The sequence below is a fragment of the Protopterus annectens genome, chromosome 17.part0, assembly GCF_019279795.1.
Source record: "Protopterus annectens isolate FY-2018-M chromosome 17.part0, PAN1.0, whole genome shotgun sequence".
NCBI classification, from domain to species: domain Eukaryota; kingdom Metazoa; phylum Chordata; order Ceratodontiformes; family Protopteridae; genus Protopterus; species Protopterus annectens.
Window position 1 is genome coordinate 82,238,673 of NC_056751.1, and position 18,823 is coordinate 82,257,495.

General features: G+C 44.0%; 1 protein-coding gene across 1 annotated transcript in view; it reads left to right on the forward strand.

Moving 5' to 3' along the window:
* The window catches only part of ZCCHC7 (zinc finger CCHC-type containing 7), a gene marked incomplete at its 5' end in the record, with an annotated part of 2,015,093 nt that overhangs the window by 412,780 nt on the left and 1,583,490 nt on the right, over window positions 1–18,823 (forward strand). The window lies entirely within an intron of this gene.

Below are 18,823 nucleotides of genomic sequence, written 5' to 3' on the forward strand. Positions count from 1 at the left end.
TCTTTTAGTTTACTCTTCTTGTGCATATCTCATTCAGTGTATCTGGCCTGTGTTCTTCTGTCCCTCACCTGTCTGCTGACACTATATAGCCTCACTATATGGTATTTCTTTTGCATCACCTCCATTACTGGATTCCACAGCTCTCGTGCTTTCCTTCAAACACCTATTTCCACACCTTATGAAACAGCCTTGCCCCCCCCCCACATAGCTCCATTACATGCCATACTCTCTTCCTCCTTCCTTCGCAGTTGCTTTGTTGATAGATGTATGTAACTGCCATGCACATGCCTTGAAAGTCTTAATCCTTCACTGTCATACATTTTCAAGGAGGTTTTGCCTCTCTGAGTGTCTTGGCCATTTTGTTCTTTGTGTGAAAAGGGCTTAATCTCCAAAATAGTTTCCATTCACTTAGAAACCTTTCATGAATTTTTGGTTAGACCCTTTCATATAAAACTTTATTAGATTTTGTTGCTAGCATCAAAAGCAATAGAGCAGTCATTGTGATGCTTAATAATGTTATTTTATGCCATAAGATTTAAAAGGTGTGAAAGGTGTCATATTATAAAAATGTGGTCTTTTATTCATGATTTCATAATGGCACTGTATATTTAGTTTTAGTAACTTTTACATTTACAAGTTCAATCTGAAGAATTTTTTTTAACTAATTCCCTCCAATAACAAACACTTTAGAAGTCTGTCCTCTTCACTTCAGATTTTGCATCCTTAGCCTTCTGTCAAAATCAAGTTTTTGTCGCAGTTCAAACAAATGTTCATATCTGTAGAACTGTAAGTGCTACTAAAGATGTGTAAATGGCAAACTGTTTAGCACAGGCAGATCTTTGTAGACGTCATTCATTAGATTTTAAGATTTAAACAGTGTTTTGTAAGAATAAACACAGCAGATACTCATTTTGTAATGTTTTCTAAATGTACAGTACTAACCACTCAGGCACTCTCAGCAGCATTTTGTACTTTCGGGTATGAGTTTTCATGTAAGGCTAAGCAGTTCTGTTATGTGATTGTTGAGATATTTAGGTAAACAGGAAAATTATGACAGCATAGATAAGTAGTGTATGCACATTTAATATCCCTTTAGTTGTTATAGACAAAGGTCAAGTATCGGGGGAGTTGTGTTGCCCTTCAAGTAAGCTTTAACATTTTTCAGTAGCTTGTGTGTAGCATGGTTTTGCAGTTGTTAATGTAAATATGCGTAGACACTGTTAGATACCTAGAGATATCATTAGTCTAATCGTAGAGCAATGCCTGGAGGCATCCTTAAGGTTGAGTTAAATACTGATAGACAAAAGTGCTTACTGAATGTTTTTTGGTTGTTCTTTATCACTTGGTTATGTCTTTGTTGCGTTACTACAGTGATCTTGCACTTTTTGTTGGATATAGGTTTTTTAACACTTCAGGGCTTCATTAATTGCAGGCTGTGTGTTTGTTTTGTTGAAGGATGTTCATTTGAACACTTTGTAGAGACCAAGAATGACAGAGTGATGTACAAACTTCTGTAACTTCCTACCAAGTTGGTGACACTTTTGGGGTATGATACTGCAGGTGCCAGTGGAAGTCGCAGTGGTGGTGTATCCATTCCAATCAATTAATTTTTAAAAGATATTATGTTTCAACAATAAGCTATTATTCAATTCCCGTAGACATTCTTATTGTAATGCTTGATTCAGGGAAAAAAACTGTCAGAGACATAGAAACAAAAAATAATCAAAATTAAGCAGTTGCAATGGGATAGGATTTTTTCAAAGAATGTTTAAATAATATGAAGTTTAAGAGGGGCCTTAGAGTTTCTAATGCACATACAGTTTCTAAATTTTCAGAATTTATAAAAATGGGATGAGGTAAATGAACTGGCTGCTTTCAGCTCTTTGAAGTTGTCAATAAATCATTGTGAAACTAAATGAAGTGTTATTGTTATAGATGTTAACGTTTTTCTGGACAAATTGCAATTAGCTTTTACTATGGTAATAATATTGGCAAAACTGGAAGCTATCCAAATCAAACTTAACAAAGAAAATGACAGCCTAAGAAAATTTAATAATCTTTTTCCAAAAAACACTTTGTGTTACACATCCAAAACATCTGCCAATTTAAATCAGTAAGAGAACTATTCAGTGGAAGAAATTGTTGAGTTAGAAGTTAATGCTTGTAACTATTTTAACCAACTAAAGGAATATAATTTTTAGAACCTCCTCTTTCACTTAAAATCCACAGCGTAGGTCTCCTAGATTAACATAATAGGACACTGGCATTTCATCATATCCCAGAACTACGTCTGAGGTATCAGAAAAGGTTCAGGGAGAAAATAGAATTTTTTTTCCCCAGAGGCAGGAGCTAGTTTCTTCAACTTGAACATGAGCACAGGTTGTTGAGGGGCCCAGAGCACACAAACACAACTACAAGCAACAGTAAAAACACAGGGATCCTGGTAGCACTACAGAAAGAACAAAATGAATTAAATATATCCAGTGAATTTTTTTTCTGCAGCTTTCCATTTTAAAGTCTACAATTTTTTTCTCTGAGAATTTTAACCAGTGACATGTTTTTACTGAAAAAGGATTGTATTTTGTGCCTTCAGTATAAGTGAGCTCTTCTAGTGGAAACCATTACAAACGTACAAGTTAAATTTTAAAGGTACTTTTTGTCAGTAACAAAATAAAAAAGAACAGGGATACCTCCAACTGTTTTAATATAAACAATAAAATAAGTGCAGCAAAGCTTTCCGGCTTCCCCTTTCTCAGTGCTATGAGAAAGGGGAAGCCCAAAGCTTTGCTGCACTTATTTTATTGTTTATGTTAAAACAGTTGAAAGTATCCGTTTTCTTTTTTATTTTGTTGTTTACTTGGATTTATTGAGCACAGCTAACTGCAGTGGCATTTTTATGTTTTTGTTGGACATTTTGTCAGTAGCCATGCAGGTAGCATGAGAAATACTTTACCAAAACACAGTTTGTAACCACCAGTTGAATCCAATTCTGCAAGTATTCAGTTTGAATGTAAGCGGCATTAGTTATTTGTAAATACAAATGCTTGGAACAAGTTTTTGTTTTATTCTGAGTGAGAAACAGAAACTTAATGACTTGAAAAGATGCTGCATTACATTTGTGACACTGCCAGCCCAGCTATCTGGAATTTTGTAAATAATTTCTATGTCATTTATGAATATTGATATGATTTATACAGAACTATATGTTATGCACTGAGCTTCAAGAATGTAACCACAGCATACCCTGCTGGAACATAGAAGATTAACCTGCAAAACTTAAGAATAGTTGAGGTTAAGTTACTTTATAGTTGGGCCATAAAGAAAAGATGTTATCTCTCAGTTTCAGTTGAATAGCAGACACAATGTCTAGATCTAGAAGTTTTTCTATTGGCTTGAAAGAAAAGTAATTACTAGGTTTAAAATGTAAAGTGTTTTATTGTCTTACGACTTCCAAGATCTGGCAAACATCTGAGAGAAATGTATTTTTAACACAGAGATGTTAAAACTCTGTTAAGTTTCTGTTTAGCCTGGGAACTGAAGTTAGGTGACAAAAAGTGATGTCATCCAAGCTAACCCAGCACTAAAATGTGATATTAATTTAAGAACTCTATCAGAGAGAGACTGTGCATTTTGTATTTTGTCTTGGACTAAGCAAGAACATCCACTCATCATCATCATCATCTGCACTTGCTCTGTAAGTAAGATTTAGGGCATAGTATCTCTCTTAGATATAGATAGGGATATAGTAAAGATTAGTTTAGATGTTTTCTGTATTTATTTCAGACTGTCCTGCAATGTTGTTTTAAAATATTTGCTGTGATTTTGAACTCTGAAGTTACTGTGCCGACTTATTGAGTATTTTCTGGTTCTTTTATTATTTATTATTAAATATGTTGAAACCTATATTTGTGGCTGATATTTGTGAGACATATTTAAGCTCTTAAGAGTGGTTGCATGTGTATTTGGTGACAGTGTACAGGCCACTCTTAAATAGCTTTACTCTTGGTCAGACTACCATTTGGATTAATAGTAACATTATACAGTAGGATTGGACACTTGTAAGGGCCTTGTAGTAGCTGATAAGGGTGGCTAGTATTTGTTGGAACTACCTTATAGTCTTGGCAAAAAGGGGGCATAGCTAGTAAACCTGTGCCAACCTTTCCTAGTTGTGTGTGTGTGTGTTTGTATATCAGTCAAATCTCAAAGTGTGTGTGTCAGTTACTTGGGCAGGGATATAAATACTGGTTGGACAGAGAGGGTGCTGGAGGTCTTAGCTTGGCCACTCGGCTGAGATCTCAACCCTATAGCTGTGCCAGTGTGAAGTCTTATTGGGGATCTGGAGGGAGAAGGAGAAATCAGCCCCAGACTGACTGTAATCTCTGTGTGCTCTTAAGGGAAACTGCACTTTACTGTGTATGTACTTGTCATGCTACCATTGTGTAGGTCCCCCACTGTTGCCAGTGGTGAGGATTGAGGCTCCTTGATTACTGGGCGTGTGCAGGAGTGTCATATTAATTGGTTGGCAGTAGTGGGATATCCACATTCACATATTAATTGGTTGACAGTGGTGAGATAGCCATGTCACATATTAATTGGCTTGTAGTGGTGTGGATATTGAATTCCTGTAGTTTGTGTACAGTGGTCACTGAAGGTGTTTGTACTCTCAATCAGCCACGCAGTGAACATTCAGACTTCATATCACAATTGTTTTATTTTTTTTGTTAGATTAGTTTGTCAGGGAGAGCAGACAAGCATGTTAGCAGAGGAGTATGGCAAGCTGACAAGGAGCCAGTGGGCTGAGATATGCCAGGCTAAATGACTGGTGCATGCCAACCTGACTAAAGCAGACATGATTGCAGCTTTAGTCACAGCTGCATTACAGATAGCAACCTAGAGGACAATCAGACTGGCCTTGGGAATGTATAACTCTCAGAAAATGGACAGTTCAACCTTTCCACAGAGGACTTAAAAATCCATCTGTAGTTAGAGACTTGAGCTGGAGGCCAAGCGTTTGGAAACAGAGGCAGCAGAGAGACTGAGATGTCTGGAGGCGGAGGAAAATGAGAAACTGCAACATCTAGAGGCTGAGGAAAATGAGAAACTGCGATGCCTGGAAGCTGAGGAGAATAAGAGGCAGAGGCAACATGAAAAGGAGATGCTAACTCTTCGCTAGAGTCATGGAAGTAATGGGGAAGGGAGTAACTGAACCCAGAAGCAACAAAGTAATTTCTTCCACAATTTACAGAGGGGGATAATTTTGATAGTTTCATTCATATGTTTGAGAGGGCATGTAAACAGTATAATATTGACCAAGTGCTCTGGGTACCGTTCCTGACCCCCTTACTCCATGGTAAAGCTGTAACTGCAATTTCTAAACTGTCTGATACTGATTGCTTAAATTATAACACAGTCAAAATGTGTTTGTTAGAATGCTTTACGTTAACACCTGAAGCTTATAGAAGAAAATTTCATGAGCATAGACGCAAGGCAGATGAAAGTGTGTGTGAATATATTGCTGAACTAAGCACTTATTTTCATAAGTGGGTGAGTGGATGTCAGATCATCACATTTGAAGGGCTGGCAGACCTTTTGGTGAGGGAACAAGCCCTTAGCACTTTGCCTGAGGACATGATAATCTGGTTAGCTGATAGACAATGCAATACTGCAGATGAGTTGGGGAAGTAAGGGGACTTCTACTTAGCAAGCAGGGCATCACTGCACAGAAAAGGGGCACCCAGTGCTGCTCATGGGTCTAAGGGAACTCATGGTGAGCAGCCCAGACTGCCCCAATAGAGTCGGCCAGTAGCAGGGGAAGCCACTAATCCAAGTACACATCCAAGACCAAGGGTTAAATGTTACAAATGCAACAGTGGAGCCATGTAGCATATACATGTCCATGGAGGCAAGATGGGGAACAAAACGTTGGGGAGCCAGTAAGTGAGAATGGCAAAGTGCCAGCAGTAGGTTGTCTTGAGACAACCAAGAGGTTATATCCAATCTTAGTAAATGGGAATGAGGCCATTGTTAAGAGAGAGACAGCCTCTGACCTAACCATTGTGAAGCTTGCAATGGTTAAAGAAGAGCACTATTTGCTTGGGCAGTCTACTCCAGTCAAAGCTGGAAGGACCCCATTCCAAATCCTTTGGCTAGGGTTCATCTTGACTGGGAGGGTGGAAAATGAAGCCAGCAAGTAGGTGTTTTGAGGATGTCCCTTAAGATGTCTTGATAGGGAATGATTTTGATAATGCAGTACCATGTGTGCATGCAGTCAGGCTTGGAGACAAGCATGTGTGTCTGGTAGGCTGGGGGAGACCCAGACAGTCTGCACACTTGCAGCCAGAACTGGTGAGGTGGTTACTTCAGGGAGGGAGCTACCCTGTAGCAGTGAGACTGAAGGTGAGCCATGGCTGCTTGTGGTAACTGATGTTCTTTTGGACAGAGTGACTGCAAGAGCAGAGGTGAGTAGTAGTACCCAGGCTGACAGTGAGGCACCGCTGTCCGAGGATGCCAGACTTCCTGTGGAAGGGGAGCTAGGAAGGGTTGCAAAGAGAGAGTTGAGGCAGGCTCAGCTCTCAGAACCTACATTACAATGCCTGAGAGAGGTAGCCAGTGAGGCACCTGATTCTCAAGGGAAAGGGGAATCTGTATACTGCAACAAAGGGTTACTGTATAGAGAGTGGACCCCTGAGGGAGGGTTAGAAGATGAGAGAATACAGCAGTTGGTAGTGCCCAGAGCCTACCATCTGGCACTTCTAACCATAGCCCATGATATTCACTTTGCAGATCATATGGGTGTAAAACGTACAACAAGACGTATTATGCAGAACTTTTATTGGCCTGGGATTTCCAGAGATGTAACAGGGTACTTCAGGACCTGTGAGCAGTGCCAAACGGTAGGCAAGGCAAGAGACAAGGTGAAAGCGCCTTTAATGCCTTTGCCTGTGATTGAGGAGCCATTTAAGAACTATGGATATTGTGGGGTCAGTGAGTACCCCAAGTTCCACAGGGAAAAAGTACATCTTAGTGGTAGTAGATCATGCTACCTGATACACCCTGAGGCAGTGGCTCTGTCCTCCATTGTGGCAGAAAAGGTGGCAAATGTGTTTTAGAGAATTTCAGCAGGGTAGGTTTCCCAAAAGAAATATTGACTGACAGAGGTGTGAATTTCATGTCAGACCTGCTGGTTTGTGTGTGGAAGTACTGTTGGGTGAAGCACCTGAAGACCACCCCCTACCATCCCCAGACTAATGGTCTTATTGAGAGGTTAAGCTCTACACTCAAGTCCATGCTACGGCAATTGCAGACCAGTTTAAGGGGGAATGGGACAAATATTTGTTCTATCTGTTTGCTTACAGAGAAGTGCTGCAGGAATCCACAGGTTTTTCACCCTTTGAGTTGCTGTATGGGCATAGGATGAAGGGACCTCTACATTTGATTCAAGATCAGTGTGAGGGTGAGTTTGAATCCCACAAGGAGTCCTTTGTAGCATACGTCCTAAACCTCAGGACAAGGCTTTGGGAACTCATGGGCTTGGCCTGGCAGAAGTCCAGCAGCAGAAAAAGGTTGGGTATGACAGGAATGCTCGAGCTAGAGAGTATGCTGTAGGGCAGCTGGTAATGGTTCTCAGACACAGCAAGCTACAGGCAGCTTGGGAGGGGCCCTACAAGGTGGTAAGGAAGGTCAGTGATGTTAACTACATTGTAGAACTGCTAGGCAGGAGGCAGGGACACAAATTGTACCATGTTGAAATAATGAAACCTTACCATGATAGGGAGGCCCTTTGCTGATTATTTGCAGTGGATGGCAGGAGGAGTGTGAGGGGGATCTGGTGACTGATCTCCTCAGTGAGACTCAAACTGACACCTCAGTGGAAGGGCTAGCAGTGTCCCATCACTTATCTCCTACCCAGGTTTGAGAAATCCTAGCAGTGTTACAGGGGTTTGGGGACATGTTCACTGGGAAACTGGGGTGCACCCACCTGGTGCAGCACCATGTGAATACAGGACCCCAAAGGTCTATTAAGCAGACCCATTATATGCTGCCTGAGAGAGAGTCAAACATACTCTGAGGGAGGAGATACAGGAGATGTTGGAACCAGGGGTAATTCAGGAGTCCAGCAGTCCCTGGGCCTCCCCAGTGTGCTGGTACCAAAGAAGGATGGCAGCACCAGGTTCTGTGTGGACTAGAATAAATTAAATAGTCACACATAGACAGATGCGTACCCCATGCCTAGGACAGGTGAAGCCCTAGAGCAGCTGGATTTGGCTAAGTATCTTACCATGGGTTGCTGGTAGGTGCCCTTGCCTCCCAGAACTAGAGAGAGGACAGCCTTTGTGACTCCTTTTGGCTTGTATGAGTTAATGAAGATGCCCTTTTGGATGAAAAATGCCCCACCAACTTTCCAGAGTCTGTTAGATTGTATCCTAGCAGGAGCAGGAAATTTTGCCCTTGCTTACCTAGATGATATTGCCATCTACAGCCATTCCTGGCAAGAGCATCTTCAGAATGTCAGGGAGGTGCTGGGCAGACTACAGAGGACAGGGTTGACCATTAAGCCCAGCAAATGTCAGGTGGGTATGGCAGAGGTTTCCTACCTGGGACATAGAGTGGGGAGTGGTAAGATCAGGCCAAAACCTGCCAAAGAGGAATCCATTCAGACATGGCCTGCCCCTGTTACCAAAAAGCAGGTGAGGGCATTCTTAGGGACAGCAGGATACTACAGAAAGTTCGTCCCCATTATAGTACCATAGCTGCTCCCCTGACAGATGTGACAAAGAAAAACAGGCCAGATAAGGTAGTGTGGACCCCAGCATATGAGCAGGCATTCCAGAAGCTTAAAGGAGCTTTGGGAAGTACCCCCTATGTTAGCTGCTCCAGATTACAGCAAATAATTTGTGCAGGTGGATGCTTCAAACCATGGGGTGGGGGCTGTACTTAGCCAGGTTTCCTCAGATGGAGAAGAGCACCCAGTGGTATATCTCGGTTGTAGACTCCAACCCAGGGAGGAATGCTATGCAGCTGTAGAAAAGGAATGCCTAGCCATAGTGTGGGCACTGCAGAAACTTCAGCCTTATCTGTATGGAAGGAAATTCATTGTAGTTACAGACTGCATTCCCTTAACATGGCTACATTGAGCCAGCCAGCAAAATGCCAAGTTACTAAGGTGGAGCCTAGGGTTGCAAGCATATGATATGATAGTGCAGCCCTGCAGTGGGGTTAGCAATGCCAACGCAGATGGGCTCTCAAGGCAGGGAATGGGGTAAGGTATTCCCTGATAGGCTCAACCCTCTCAAGCAATATTTCTCAAGGGGCACTTGGAAAAACTACCTTGAGTATTCATGGGGGGAAGGGGATGTGACACTGCCAGCCCAGCTATCTGGAATTTTGTAAATAATTATATGTTATTTGTGAATATTGATTTGATTTATACAGAACTGTATGTTACGTACTGAGCTTCAAGAATGTAATAGCAGCTTACCCTGCTAAAACATAGAAGATTAACCTGCAAAACTTAAGAATAGTTGAGGTTAAGTTACTTTATAATTGAGCCATAAACAAAATATGTTCTCTCTCAGCTTCAGTTCAATAGCAGACACAATGTCTAGAGCTACATGTTTTTCTATTGTCGTGAAAGAAAAGTAATTACTTGGTTTAAAATGTAAAGTGTTTTATTGTTTTATGACTTCCAAGATCCGACAAACATGTGAGAGATATGTATTTTTAAAACAGAGATGTTAAAATTCTGATAACTTTCTGTTTAGTCTGGGAACTGAAGTTAGGTGACAAAAAGTGATGTCATCCAAACAAACCCAGCAGTAAAATGTGATATTAATGTAATAACTCGCTGAGAGAGAGAGAGAGAGAGAGAGACTGTGCATTTTGCATTTTGTTTTGCACCTAGCAAGAATATCCACTCATCATCATCATCATCATCTGCACTTGCTCCGTAAGTAAGATTTAGGGCATGGTATCTCTCTTAGATATAGATAGGAATATAGTAAAGATTATTTAAGACTTTTTCTGTATTTATTTGAGACTGTCCTGCAATGTTGTTTTAAAATATTTCCTGTGATTTTGAACTCTGAAGTCACTGTGTTGACTTATTGAGTATTTTCTGGTTCTTTTATTATTTATTATTAAATATATTTAAAGCTATCTTTGTGGCTGATATTTGTGAGACATATTTAAGCTCTTAGGGTACTTGCATATGTATTTTGTGACAGTGTACAGGCCACACCTAAATAGCCTTGCTCTTGGTAAGACTACCATTTGGATTAATAGTAACATTATACAGTAGGATTGGACACCCTTTGTAAGGGCCTTATTGTACTGATAAGGGTGGCTAGTGGCAGCTAGAACTACCTTATAGTCTGGGCAAAAAGGGGGCATAGCTACATACCTATGCCAGCTTTCCCCAGGTGTGTGTGTGTGTGTGTGTGTGTGTGTGTGTGTGTGTGTGTGTGTGTGTGTGTATTTGTATATCAATCAAATTTCAAAGTGTGTGTGTGTCAGCTACTTGGGCAGGGACACGAAGCATTGGTTGGGCAGAGAGGGTGCTGGAGGTCTTAGCTTGGCCACTTGGCTGAGATCTCAGCCTTATAGCTGTGCTAGTGAGGTGTCTTATTGGGGATCTGAAGAGAGAGGGAGGAACCAACCCCAGACTGACTGTGATCTCTGTGTGCTCTTAAGGGAAATTGCAATTTATTGTGTGTGTACTTGTCATTCTCCCATTGTGTACACCCCCACTGTTGCCAGTGGTGGAAGATTTAGGCTTCTTGATTACTGGGCCAGTGCATGGGCGTCACAACATTTTATGAAGGCTAGTAAATAGATAATGAGCAAAAGGGTATATGAAAGTAAAATGATAACATCAATGTCTGTTACTGTCTTCTACAAAGAAATAACAAAAATGGCATAGAGAAATCCTTTATATTTGTGTCTGCACGGATAAATGAATGAATCATAGTGGGTTTGTAACCATAGAATAGTATGAGTTCTTCTAGGTATCGACATCCGTATTAAGCGTTTTATTCAGAGTGCCTACGGTATACACGAATGTTGATGACCTCACCTTGAAACCTTTAGTATCTGTGGGGGAGGGGGGATGTAAATTAGAACCTCTTTCTGTTGATGTGTACAACAAGATTAAAAATGAGAAATGTTAAGTTGTCAATCTCGCCTTCATTCTTGCTGGATGGGTTCGGCCAAAACTAAAGCTCGAGAGCTAATTCCACCGGCTCGAGGCTCCCCTACATCCCACAATGCTAGGCGGTAACTATCCAGATCTCGTTTGCCGCTATAGCTGATGATGTGCTTTTCTACCGGCTCAGGCAGGTGAGTTAGACTTTTACCTTATTAGGTACTTCTAAAACCCCCTTTTTTGTTGTCATACATAACCTTTTAGTTTAATTTAAGTATTTAGATCAATCAACCCCTGTTTGTCGAGTCTTTTTTCCCTTTCTTCCCTTATCTTGTAGGCCTTCAGCCCCTGCCCTTCCCCCAGTCCATTAGTGACTAAATTAGTTGTCCTTTTTTTCTGTTAAGGGCTTGTGTGTGTGTGTTTGTAGCTTGTTTTAGCCTTTAATAATTTAATTTAATAATTTAATAATTTTTTTTTTTTTTTTTTTTTGTAAAGGGTGTGTCTGTAGTGTGTTTGTGTTGTGTCAGGCACTCCTTTTTACAATGTCAAAAGGCAAGGTCTCAGGCTTCAAGAAGTGTGACTCGTGCTGTCAGAAAATGTCTCTGACAGACGGTCACACTTCTTGTGTGTATTGCCTGGGACCTGTGCACCTGCAGGACTCTTGTGCTGTTTGTCATGGTTTTAGCCCTAGAGTCCTGCAGGAACGCAAGAACAAGCTAATCTTGCGGGGCTTATTAAAGCCTGAAGGCCCCCCGACTCAGTCTGTGTCGGGGAAGCCTTCCAAAACTTCCAAACAGTCGGCTCCGGTTCCAGAGTCGACTGCTGGAAAGACTAAGTCGGCTTCGACATCGGCTCCGGCTGGAGCCGATGTTTCCAAGCCTCATACTGTTACCTCGGCTCCGGCTGGAGCCAAGACTGATAAAACTCCGTCGGCTCCGATACTTTTATCAGAGCCACAGTCTAGGAAGAGGTCCAGATCCCCCTCTATCGGCTCCGTGCATTCGGCGCCAGGATCCCCTCTCCTTTCTGAACGGAGCCATAAAACTCATTCCTCACGGTCTTCCAGGTTATCTGACCATGATTTGCAAAGGGTAGTGAGTAGACTTCTCAAGTCCGAGGCACTGGCCCAAATGCTGCATAGCCTGACTCACCAGTCAGTGGCTATTTCCGTTCCCCAGTACATTCCTCCTCCGACTCCTTTGAGTTCGGAGCCAGGGCTTGTCGGAACCATGGCTGTCGGTGCGTCGGATCCGATACCTTCCCTTTCGGCTCCGTCGTCTGCTCCGATCTCCCCCTTGGAGGGATCTCGGCGCCGAGCTTCCCTCGTCGGCTCCGAGGGGGCGAGTGGCATCGGACCCTTGTCCGACCCCGCTCTCCCTCTCGGGGCTTCGGCGTTGGTGAGTTCAGCTCCGACATCGGCTTCGGAGCCGTCCCTGTCAGTGCCGGGGGAGGTCCTTGTCTCTTCGGAGCGGGGGCCTCTGGCCTTGCCTGACAGGGGTGCCTTCGAGGTCATGCGGAGCGTGCTAGAACCAGGTTCTGCCCCACAGTCGGCTCCTTCAGCCCCCCCCCCATCTACAGTGCCTGCGGTGATTTCTACTCACCCCCTTGTCTTAGACCACAGAGAGCCAACTCCTCAAGTTTCCCCATTGGGAATTTCCTCCTCTTCCGAGGCCTCTCCTGACCCGGCAGGAGATCCCCCAAGGAAGAGGCAGTGCAAGAGGAAGCACATTGACTCCCCTGAGTCTATCACCTCTGACACTGACTTAGAGGAATCGAAGGTTCCCCGTTCCCCTCTGAGGATGTCTCCTTTGCTGACATCCTTGAGATCCTGAAACAGAGGGGAACTGGCCAGCCCTTAACCCTTGGAGGATGAGTCAGTGTATCTTGAGGCGTTTGGCTCGCCCTTCTACCTCCTGGGTGTCCCCTCCCTTTGACCCCCTTATGGAAGTGGTGGCAAGGAAGGCTTGGACGGCTCCTGATTCAGTGGAACCCACCCCGAGGAGACCATCTAAATTTATTACTGCCCCTAGAGATAAAGATTTTTTTTTATCCAAAGGTGTCCCTGTTGATGCCATGGTGGTGGCTGCGGCCACTAAGAAGGAGTTAGCTGATCCTTCGGTTCCTGTCCATCCTCCTAATAAGGAATCTAGGACCATGGACAGGTACGGCAAGCAGATGTTCTCATCAGCGACCTTTTCAATGCGTTCGCTGAATTACTTATGCCACTTCACTCGTCTCCAGAGAGATTTACTCAAGGATATGGGTGAACTGATAAAGGATCCTACAGCTGAGGGGTTCAAAGACACAATGAACTCCCAGTTGGCAACCCTGAATTCCATCGTTAACTCCTCCATGTGGCTGGTATCATATGCTGCAGATGGGGCGAGTAGAGCTGCAGGCACAGGTGTTGCCTTACGACGTCACGCCTGGATGCGGCTGTGTAACTTTGCGGACCCTTTCAAGGCGTCCTTCACCAATTCTCCCTTTGATGGATCATCCTTGTTTGGTCCACAGGTGAAGGATACATTGACCAGGTGCGAGGTAGAAGGTAAGACTCTCTCTGCCGTAGGAGTCCATTTTTCTACCCCTTCTAGACCCTATCCCAAAGGTCAGAGGGGAGGAAAGATGTGGTTCCGCAAATAATCCCAGGGAGTCTCATCTGACGCACAAGGCCGATTCCCCTCTAGAGGCAGAGGGGGGAATAATAATAATAGATGCCGCCCTAGAGGCAGAGGACGTCCGCAAAACCAGGGTAGCAGAGAAATGTTCTCTGACAAACCCTTTCAGCATCCCTGAGGGGCTGCCCGGCTGTCCATCTTCGGAGGCAGTCGGGGGAAGATTATCCCTGTACCCAAAAGCCTGGCTTTCCCTTACTCAAGACAAATGGGTACAGTCGATAATATCCGAGGGTTACAAAATTCCCTTTGTTCACATCCCATCCCAACCCAAAAGATCCCTTCCAGATGTTCCACCCGGTCTAAGGGAACAAGCAGCATTAGAAATTTCAAAGCTGCTATCAAAAAGAGCTATCCAATCAGTCCCAGCAGACCAGCAAGGATCCGGAATCTACTCCAAATTCTTTTGGTACCAAAAACAGGGGACTGGAGACCCATACTGGATCTCGGCTACTTAAACAAGTATGTCAGGAAAACAAAATTCCGGATGGTCACGCTACAGTTCATTCTACCCTTCTTGGGTCAGGACAATTGGATGTGCTTGATAGATCTTCAGGACGCGTACTACCACATCAAGATGAACAGACGCTCGAGGAGATATCTCCGCTTCAGGCTGGGAGCCAGTCACTACCAGTTCAGGGCCCTGCCCTTTGGTCTCACTACAGCCCCCCGTGTGTTTACCAAATGCATGGCAGTGGTCGCGCTCACTTGAGACGCCAAGGATTCCAGGTGTTTCCATATTTAGACGACTGGCTCCTTACCGCCACCACCAGACATCAGCTTCTTCTATCCAGGGACTTCACCATCCAATCTTGCCAAGCTCTAGGCATTTCGATAAATTTCGAAAAATCTGCCTTGTCGCCTTGTCAATTTATTATCTAGGCGCCATCTTAGACACACTCAATCTTTCAGCCAGACTCACAGAGCAGAGTGTGTCAGACATTCGGAACCAAGTTTCCCTTCTCTTACAATGCAACAAAGTCAAAGCCAGACTAGTTTTGAAGGTGTTAGGACTCATGGCAGCAGCTATTCCCCTTCTCCCCTTAGCTCGCTTTCACATGAGGATCCTCCAATGGATGCTGTTTACTCAATGGTCCTTTCAACAGCTCCCGATGTCCCATACCATATTGATAACTCAATCATGCAAGAATCAACTGTCTTGGTGGATCACATCACCTCAACTCCTCCGAGGAAGACCCTTCACTCCCCCCCCCCCCAGTCGCCACGTTGACAACAGACGCCTCCCTGATCGGGTGGGGGGGCATTATCAGGGCAGGACAGTCCAGGGCACGTGGCAACCTTTCGAGTGCCACTTGCACATAAACGTCTTAGAGATGAGAGCAGTGCTTTTAGCGTTGCAAGCCCTTCACGACTCTCTTCCCACTGGGACTATTGCAATTCAAACGGACAACATGTCCGTAGTGTGGTACATCAACAAACAAGGCGGAACCAGGTCATACCCTTTATGTCGAGAGGCACTCAGACTTTGGCAATGGGCGATCTCTTCTCAGTGTTTTCTTATAGCAACGCACATTCCCGGGAAATCCAATGTTATTGCAGACAAATTGAGCAGAGCAATTCTCATGCCCCACAAGTGGTCTCTAAAGAAATCAGTTCTAGAAGAAGTATTCCTAAGATGGGGCCAGCCTTGCTGCGATCTTTTTGCTACTCCCCAAAACAGCAAGTGTCACGACTTCTTCACTCTCTTCCCGTTACCAGGCCATCCCACCAGAGACGCTCTAGTCCACGATTGGCCCCGAGGACTTCTATATGCCTTTCCCCCCTTTCCACTGATATCTCAACTAATTCAGAAAGCCATCGCCTTGAGAGTGACAATGATCCTCATTGCCCCTTACTGGCCTCGAAAGATATGGTTTCCCTTTCTTCATCGTTACCTTTTGGAGCAGCCTTGGCATCTGGACCCAGTACCAGATCTGATAACCCACCAATCGGGTCAGCTGCACCAATCTCTGCCTTCTCTAAACCTCACAGCGTGGTTTCTCCGATTCCAACCTTAGCCAGGCTTCCCTCAATATCTCGCTCGGTCCGAGATATCTTGATAGCCTCTCATAAATCCTCTACCCGGAAGATTTATAGTAGCAAATGGAAACGCTTCTCTTTTTGGGCAACATCAAGAAACATAGATCCCTTTACTGCACCTATCCAGACTATTCTAGACTTTCTAGCAGAACTCTTTCATTTAGGATCTTCTGCATCTACCATTAGAGTTCAATTGGCTGCCATATCAAATTTTCATGTTGGTGTTTCAGAGTCTAGCATCATGGCTCACAAACTCTGTAAAGCCTTTTAAGGCGTATTTCTTCTCAAACCTCCAATCAAAGATCCCCCGCCTCAATGGGATTTGAACTTGGTTCTGGCATCTTTAATTCTTCCCCTTGAACCGGCTTCATGTTCTCTGAAGTTGCTTTCTTGGAAGACACTTTTTCTGGTAGCTATAACTTCAGCGAGAAGGGTATCTGAACTCCATGCTCTGTGCAGTCGTCCTCCTTACTTAGTGTTTCACAAAGACAGGGTATCCCTCTGTACTAATAAACCTAAACCAAATTATTGATCTCCCTGTCTTTTTCCCTAACTTTTCGAACAGGTCAGAACAAAAGCTACATTTTTTGGATGTTCATCGCCAACTTAGATATTACTTAGACAGGACTAAACAATTCAGGAAATCTAATCAATTGTTTCTGTCATATGCGGAAGGGAAATTGGGCCTTCCAGTTACTAAAGTATCCCTCTCCAGATGGCTCACCTCTACAATTACCTTCATCTATGAGATCAGACACCAAAAACTACCTTCAAGACCTAGAGCTCATTCAACTAGGGCATTAGCTACATCCGTAGCTTTTCAGGATAGGCTGCCAATAGATTCCATTTGTGCAGCTGCCACCTGGGCTTCTCCTCATACATTCATAGGTTCATAGGTTCATACTAGGCTATCTGCCAGAGGGCATTTATAAGCCTAGCCCATTGTTTTGTGGCTTACGCCACCCCTTTAGTATGGGGAACTATACCCATTATTTTGCTGTGCCTCTGTCGAGCAGTGACACTGAGGTAATTCCTGGGGTATATCTGCGATCTCCCATCCATTGGTCAAGATTTCTCTTGAACAAGGCCAGCGAGGTGCTCTGCCTCACATGTACCGGGATTTTGTTCCACAGCATAGGGAGTCTTTGGGTGATGAATCTATCCCTCCAGCACGTCCTATTAATAGCCGTGTCGAGGTTTAAGTCTCCGCCCTTGTGGCTCTGATGGATCTAGATTTTTGAGGTGAAGCATATTCATCAAATCTGGGTTTGACATGGCCTTGTATGTTAGGCAAAGGTCACCTCTGAGCAAGCGGTGCGACTGAATAGAGCTGGAGTTCTTTCAGTCGGGCAGCATAGGACAGATTTTGAGACCCTTTATCCTTTTGGTGAGGAACTTTTGTGGCCTCTCCAGCTGCTGCAAGTGTCGGGTCAGATACATTCCGAATGGGGCATTGTACTCAATCATTGGTCTGATGAGTGATGAGTAAAGGGAGACTATGACCTCCTTGATCTAGATGAGAATCCCTTCATGATAAGGTGGGCAATGTAGAAGGACTTCCTAACTACTTTAGCTACATGGGTGTCGAATGACAGACTACTATCAACCTGGGTCCCCAGGTCCCTGATAACTTCTTCTGTGCTCAGTGGATTGCCACCTATTTGGTAGCTAGGGGTAACCTTGTTTTTCCCGAAGGGTATGACTATGCATTTTTTGGCATTTAACTTTAGGCCGTGGCTCTGGCACCAGTTATCCGCTTCTGTGAGACCCTTCTGAAGGATATCTGTGTCAGATGTGTTTTCTACTATGGCCCAGTTTGCAGTCATCTGCAAACTTTGTCAGCCATAACCCTCCTGTGTTTGCTTGTACTTGGAAAAGTAGATGCCAAACAAGAGTGGGCCCAGGACTGAGCCCTGTGGGACACCACTTGTGACAGGCTTTGAGTCTGACATGGCGCCAGCAACTCTGACCCTGTGGGTTCTGTCACTCAGCCAGTTTGCAACCCATCTTGTGATGTATGGGTTAACATTTAAGCTGATGAGTTTTTCAATGATACCCGAGTGGGGTATTGTATCGAAGGCCTTAGCCAGATCGAGGTAGGCTGTATGGACTGCCTTTCCTCATCAATGGCTTTGGTGACTGTTTCAAAAGTCAACCAAGTTTAAAAGGCATGATCTGCCTTTGACAAAGCCAAACTGGGTTGGATCCAAAGTCTGCAAATTCCCTATGTCTTTATTTATGAGGTCCATTATGATCCTCTCCATGGCTTTGCAGATAAGGCTTGTCAAGCTAATGGGCGGTAATTTCCAGGGTCTGTGGAGGCACCGCCTTTGTGAAGTGGGACCACAGTTGCAGTGCGCCACTCCTGGCACGTATCCAGAGGTAAGACTTTGATTAAACAGCTGTCCTAGCTGTGGGTTTAATTCCTCATTGAGTTTGTGGAGCACACAGCCGGGGACACCATTGGGTCCCATGGATGCTGTGTTTTTTGCTTTGGAGAGAGCAGTTCTCACTTGGGCACTGGAGATGTTTGGGGGGCTGCACTCATTTGGTATAGATATCTCTCCTTTTGGGGAGGGGGGGAGAAGTTTGCACTGAACCTGTCAGCCAGTATGTTGGCAATGTCTGTAGGATCAGTAATCTTCACATCATTTTGAACTAGTTCTGAGCATATCTGGGAGTTTCCTCCTAGGTTTCTAACATAGCTAAAGAAGGCCTTATGATTGTCTTTTGAGTCTTTAGCTATTTTTCTCTCGAAATTTGCTTTGGATGATTTTATGAGAGCTCTTAGTTTTTTACTTATAGTGATCAAGGGTGTCTTACCTTTTAAGGATTTTGCTCTATCTTGTAGTAGCTTCCTCCTTTTGTTGTAGTGTTTGTTTATGGCTGGGGTCCACCAGACTGGACGCTTGCCTTTGGTACAAAGAGTCTTTGTTTTGCTTGGGATTGCCTTATCCATGCAGTCCTG